The sequence below is a fragment of the Atta colombica genome, unplaced genomic scaffold (assembly GCF_001594045.1).
Source record: "Atta colombica isolate Treedump-2 unplaced genomic scaffold, Acol1.0 scaffold68, whole genome shotgun sequence".
In the NCBI taxonomy this organism is placed as follows: Eukaryota; Metazoa; Arthropoda; class Insecta; order Hymenoptera; family Formicidae; genus Atta; species Atta colombica.
Window position 1 is genome coordinate 150,490 of NW_017259559.1, and position 6,757 is coordinate 157,246.

Sequence of the window (6,757 nt, forward strand, 5' to 3'; positions counted from 1 at the left end):
CTAGTGACAGATCTATTGTAGAATATTAGAAAAATCCAAAAATAAATCCCAAGGATTACAGACGGACATTTTTAGAACTTCTGATTCTTATGTCCTGTAGATCAACGAAAGTAAATCAAATATAAAATCGGAATTATTTTTGTACGCGCCGTGAGATGAACGGAAAGGAGTGTAGCTTCTAAGCATTATAGATAGAGATACTTGAAGGAGATTCCCCCGTAGGGGATCTCACACTTCTTTAGTCAGTATCATACTGTCAGAGCAAGAGATATCCTCGTTCATTGCGCAATTCATTATTATTAAGTTTCTTACAACAGAAGGCCTAAAGTTCAAAATTTTGAGAAGGCTTAAGGTATAATTTGGAGATAATACTCAAGTATATGCACAAACAATTTTTAAAAAGAGAAGCAATTGAAAATGAAGGTCATCGACGAGGACCAGCATGACTGAGAAGAATATTCACATTGTTAACCGTCTTCTCGAGGATGACCGCCAATTAATGGTTGCTGAAATTCATAAGGTCGAAATAAGATATGGCAGTGCTCAGGCAATCATTACTGACGACCTTGGGTTTCGAAAAGTGTCTGCAAGATGGATCTTCTCATCGAAGATTAGAAACAGTAGCGTCTCGAAGTGTGTAAAGCTATTGACATGGTATCAGACTGAAGGAAAGGCTTTTTTGCATCGGATTGTTATTTGTGATGAAACTGCACTATTGCATCCCGAAATCTAAACAAATCAATATAGAGTGACGAAAGAAGAAAGAATCTGAATCCGTCAAAACGGCTCTCAGTTGGAAAAGTTCTTACAATTGTATTTTTTTATTTCAAAGGAGATTTGTACATCGATTTTTTCCACGTACGTTGTATTAGAAGTACAAATTAGTTCGGTTCGTTTTCCTAAAGCTCCAGCTGTTGTGAATGGTTCATAGTGACAGCTGATTTTAGCGGTTTCAAAGAGGTTAAACATCTGCTAATAATATTCAGTTTATATCGCTTTGAGTTTCATACAAAAATCTTGATTTTTACTGTGTTTGAAATGTCGAATTTTGTCTTAACCAAGCAGCATTTGCGGGAGGTTTTGATTTTCTGCTTTAATTGGAAGAAAAGTGCGGCTGAAGTGCCCATCGAATGCTTGTCGAAGTTTATGATGACGCTGCTCCAACTGATAAATCATGTAGGGAATGGTTTCAAGAATGGAGATTTCAGCGTTGAAGACAAGTCTCGCTCTGGACACCCAAAAAAATTCGAAGACAAAGAATTAGAGGCATTACTCGAAGAATCAGAGTCAAATGCAAGAGGAGCTTGCAAAATCATTGGAGGTAATTCAACAAGCCGTACGATTGAGAGCCATGGAAATGATTCAAAAACAAGAACATTGAATGCCTTATGAAACCGAGAGATATTGAAAGGTGATTTTTCACTTGCGAACAGCTAATTCAAAGACAACAGAGAAAAGGTTTTTTGCATCGGATTGTGACTGGAGATGAGAAGTGAATATTCTACGACAACCCCCCCCCAAGAAGAAAAAATACTACGCTAAGCCCGGTCAATCGTTGCCATCGACCTCAACATCAACATCACGGCCGAACATTCATGATTCGAAGATCATGCTCTGTATCTGGTGGGACCAAAAGGGTTTTGTTTACTATGAGCTGCTGAAACCTGGCGATTCCATTATGGGCGATCGGTATCGACTACAATTGATTCGTTTGAGCCGTGCATTGTGAGAAAAACGAAATATGAGCAAAGACATGATAAAATAATTCTTCTTCATAACAACGCTCGGCCTCATGTCGCTAAAATCGTAAAAAAATATTTGAAACGTTCAAATAGGATGTTTTATCGCACCCGCCGTATTCTCCGGATATTGCTCCTTCTGATTACTGGTTGTTCTAAAGGATGCAGCAAGTCACCTCCGGTTTATTTCTTTCACAGAAATCGAAAATTGGCTCCAAAATTGGATCCTCCAAAGACGAGTCATTTTTTCGAGAGGGAATTCGAAAATTGCCTGAGAGATGGGAAAAAGTAATAGACAGCGATGGACAATATTTTAATTGATCTGTTCATTCATTTTGTTTTGAAATAAATGCACAAAAAACGGACCGAACTAATTTGTACTCCCAATATTGTAAACATCACATTACTGCCAACTTTTGGATAAAACAAAACTCGCATACTTATGATATTATCGGAAAAGACGTGAATTTCCAATACGAGACGTTATCCTGTTGCACGACAATGCCTGGCTCTATATAGCCATGCCCAAATTCGACAAAAAAACAGAGAATTTGTTCTAGATTACACTACTGAGAGAACATCTCAATAGTTCAGATTTATCGCCCTGCGATTATCATTTGTTGGATCACTAAAAGAACCATTTGGAGGACAGAGATTTGATGATGATGTTGTTGTCAAAGCGTTCATGTGCGATTGGTGTTATAATCACCTTCATTTTACGACAGAGGGATCAAAAAATTATCTATCCGTTGGGAAAAATGTATTTCTAAGTCCGGAGATTATGTAGAGAAATAACTTTGTATGTTTGTATTTTTTATAGTGTTTCAATTCCAGTTTATATTTGATTTAATCTTCTATGTAGGACATAATAAGGCGCTCATTTGATAGTCCACAGGACGTCCTCAGAAAGTATTTAGGACGTATTATGAACATATTTAAGACATTTTTAGGAGCTTATTTATTAGGATTAAGGACATTTTAAAATTTTCATAATATAATGTCCCAAACATATCTCGTATGTTGTCCCGAGATATTCAGGATCCTGAGAAAGTCCTTGTGCTATTAGGAAACTAATAATTATAGTTAAGAAGTATAGAAAAAAAATCCATAAATAAACCTATATTGATCAGTGAATAAATAAAATACAATATTAATGAAGGTAAAATAAATTTTTAATTGCTTAGGTTTATAAGCTATCTAAGACATATATTAATTGGCTTGTTTTCTATATATTGTCTTGTTTTCTCATGAATATTTAATGTGTCATAGTGCCCCAAACTTTTAATATGAAAAACGATGAAATATGTATTCAAAAAATAAGTGATAGATGATTATTTGCAGGGAATGAATAGTTAAGTGCTATAAATCGGCTTGTGTTCAATCGAACCGTATCCAATCGTGTGCAAAATAACAATAAAAGTAACTATAAAATTCGTTACCATTACCAAAAAAATGTAACTATGTTACTGTATAGTTACAAAAAAAAGTAACGCAATAAAAATCAAAAAAGTAACTTCATTACAGGTAACGAGTTACTTCCATTCTCTGATTATTTGGTAAAACAAGAAAATTGTATAGAAACTTACATCTGACCTTCAATACGTATATCTTTTATTATAAAAACAATATTAAGCAAAAAAAACAATTTAAATGGTTAAAAAATTATTTTTGCACCATAAAAATCATTAACGGCACATGTATTCTGAGATAATGAAGTTTAATCACTATCATCTAAATACGAAGTATGAGCAACAAAATAACATAAATCAACAAATCGTAAGTTATACAGTTATACTAATTTAAACATTCAAGATTACCCTAAACAATCAATGATCCATAATAATATAACTCATGACTCATGATGCCCCGGAAGGATTCCAATTGGATACGATTCGATTGGATACGTTCAATTGGACTGATTATTTGGATATCGATTGTTTGGACAATTTACTGACATTGTCTGATAATATAAACTCTGTGTACAATTTGTTGTCTCTCTGCTCAAGATCTTTGCTATCAAGGCTTTGCTATCAAGATGGTTATTGCGCCGCATTTAACTGCACGATAAGCGTTCAATATGCAGAAGCCATAACAGTTGAGAATTCATTTTTTTTTTTAATATACGTTATATAAAATTGTTAGCATTTTCCTGGAAAAATTAATGCATTGGTACACTCATCGACTAAAAGATTGCAACACTTTTTTTTAAATGGATTTCGGAACGCAATCTGCTCGCCGAGCGATTAGTTCTTATACTTATATTATTAATTATATTATTATCTTATATTATTATCTTATATTAGTTCTTATGGATCCGTAAGTAAAAACCAATTATTTGGTAAATAGGCTGCATTCCGAAAACCATAGAAAAAAAATCTGTTGCAATCTTTTAGTCGAGTATATGTACATACAATTGAGAGTAAATCGGTTTACATATTTTTAGTGATAATAAATAATTTAATTCTTTTAATCTTTTTATGAGAAAGGTTACTGTGATAACAAAGAATAATATATGATTTATAAAAGAGATTAATTAAATTATCAGTTATTAATCTCCTATACTAAGATAAATTTTCAAGACATTCGAAAAAGTAGGATTGAATCTGACCCGATATCATTTTATTCATACTTCATCTAATCAATATATACAAAAACAAAATGGATAAAAAGAAGTAATAAAATAATATATATATTATAAAACTTCTTTCTTCGTTAAACAGCGAATGGACTCTGTAAAAATGTGCATCTACGCATAAATTATAGTATTTTAGATAATGTATAGACAATGTAAACTATTATAAAGTATCATTTATGCAAACTATATAGACAATTAACTAATGTAATACAGGTCGCATCAATTAACACACCAACATGCAGCGGAAATTCTCGCGACAGCCAATTAATAGCTGCGTTCAGCAGAGAAAGCAGCTTTATAAATGTTATAAAATTCTGCAATACGATTCTTGTTTTTGATTCCTTATATCTAAACGTATAAACCAATCATATATTGCAGAATTTTACAACACTTGCAAAGCTGCTTTCTCTGCTGAACGCAGTTCATTATATTTCTTTCCGTAATAATCATTTAGCTCTTATGAAAAAACGTTGTTTAACGATACTTCTATGCAGTATATTGAACAAATTTGAACTGTGTATTGAAATCATAAGACATAAATTCTTCATGCGATATTTGTAAAAGTGAAAGTTTAAAGTTCAACGTATTAATATCTTTGTATTAATATCTTAAAATTTAAAAATTAAGAAGGGAAATCCAATTAGAACAGGGAAAAATAAATTATTTTCAAGAATTTTTTTAAAGGAGAAAAAATGCTTGTACATTTTTCAAACTTGGACATTTATTTATACATGTTTGGACTATCCATACGTATTTTTTTTTCCAAAAATATTTCAAAATGACGGAAGCATCCCATTTGGCAAGTTCGCGTGCGAATTTCCACCAGCTCAGCTGCTGGACAAATGATATTGATCCTACAACAGTCAGCGAAAAAAATTCTTATTATTTATACCCATAATTCGTAGTTGAACCTGAAAAAAAAATTTAAAAAAATCAAAAATTTTGAAAATAAAACGTTTTTGAAAATAAATTTCCATTTTTTAACTTTTTTTTCACAATTTTTTGCAATAAATAAGTAATTTTATCTGATCAATCATATCAATGATTTTCACAAACATTTAGGTTCACCGACATTGTGTCGCGAAGTTGTGTGTAAATTTCAGCGTAATCGATTGAATAGTTTTTAAATTAGAGTTCCAGCAATGTAGAAAATGCAGTTTTGAGAAAAACGCGTTTAAAGTTTTGACAAGTAAAAAATGCATGATATCTATAATTTACCGTTTAATCAGCAATCCCAGCATCATACAACAATCCTTCTACTTCCTTATAATTCGTTCTGCTCCAATAATTACTCTTTTCGGGCTTTTCGAGCTTCTTTAAATATGAAAAGCTGCATCGCTCTTGTCGAGATATTTGATGCTCGTCGACGTTCTCAGCGTAGTTCTTGGTCTGGTTCCCAATAATTATTTGTAACTTCATCATAATTTGTAGAATGGAAAAATATCCTTCATTGAAGATTCTAACAGCGAGGTAGGATGCAATTTCAACTATTTTCAGCCCAGAATTAAGATGCTTAGGAGCTAAACGCCAAATCATAGAATTGAAACTTTCATTATCACTAAACTTTCACTATCTTGAAACTGAGGCCTCGATTCCCAATTTCTTCAAACTTCACATTCTGTTTTACATTTACAAATGAGGAGCTCTGTCAAGGCTGTAAAAACGATGAATATTTCAATCAAACGATAGCGACAGATTCCAATGAATATCTTCAGCACTAACATTGGAGAGTTTTCTTGCACTCGCACTTTTACATCTTTCTTCATTTTCTCTCTCTTTATTTGAAAATTGATTATCATGGAATTTTCTTTTGCGTGGCTTCGATATTTGTTTTGATTTTACGTATGCCTTTTGGATAGAACATTTTGAATTTGCACTGTCGTTCTGTACAGGCCGAATTTCGGAGCTAAACTGAAAACAATTACTGCTCGATGCGAGCTTCAAGGTCTCGACTAAAATGTACACAATAGGAACATATAAAAGATGTCTACGAATACTCTGGAATAATGGTAGGGGCATTTTAAACTAAAAGACATTGCAAGGTCTTCCTTCCGGGCGAGTGCATATACCTGCTGTGTGCTATTAGACGCCCCGACGCTGCTCAAGATATTTGTTGCGCTCGGAGGCTATAACTTCCACGGCTGTGAATTTTGTTTTAAAACTTTGGAAACATATTCTTACAATATAAAATTAACATTTTATGCAAAAAAAATTCGATTTTTTGAAGTTTTTAATTGAATTTCTCTCTTTAAATTTTTAAATATAACTCGTTACCTCGAACATGCCATGAAAAATAAATAATGAATTTAATGAACTGAATTTTATTTTAATAAAAAAAAAAATATATTAAAAAATAAAAATATTATGTACATTGTACATAATA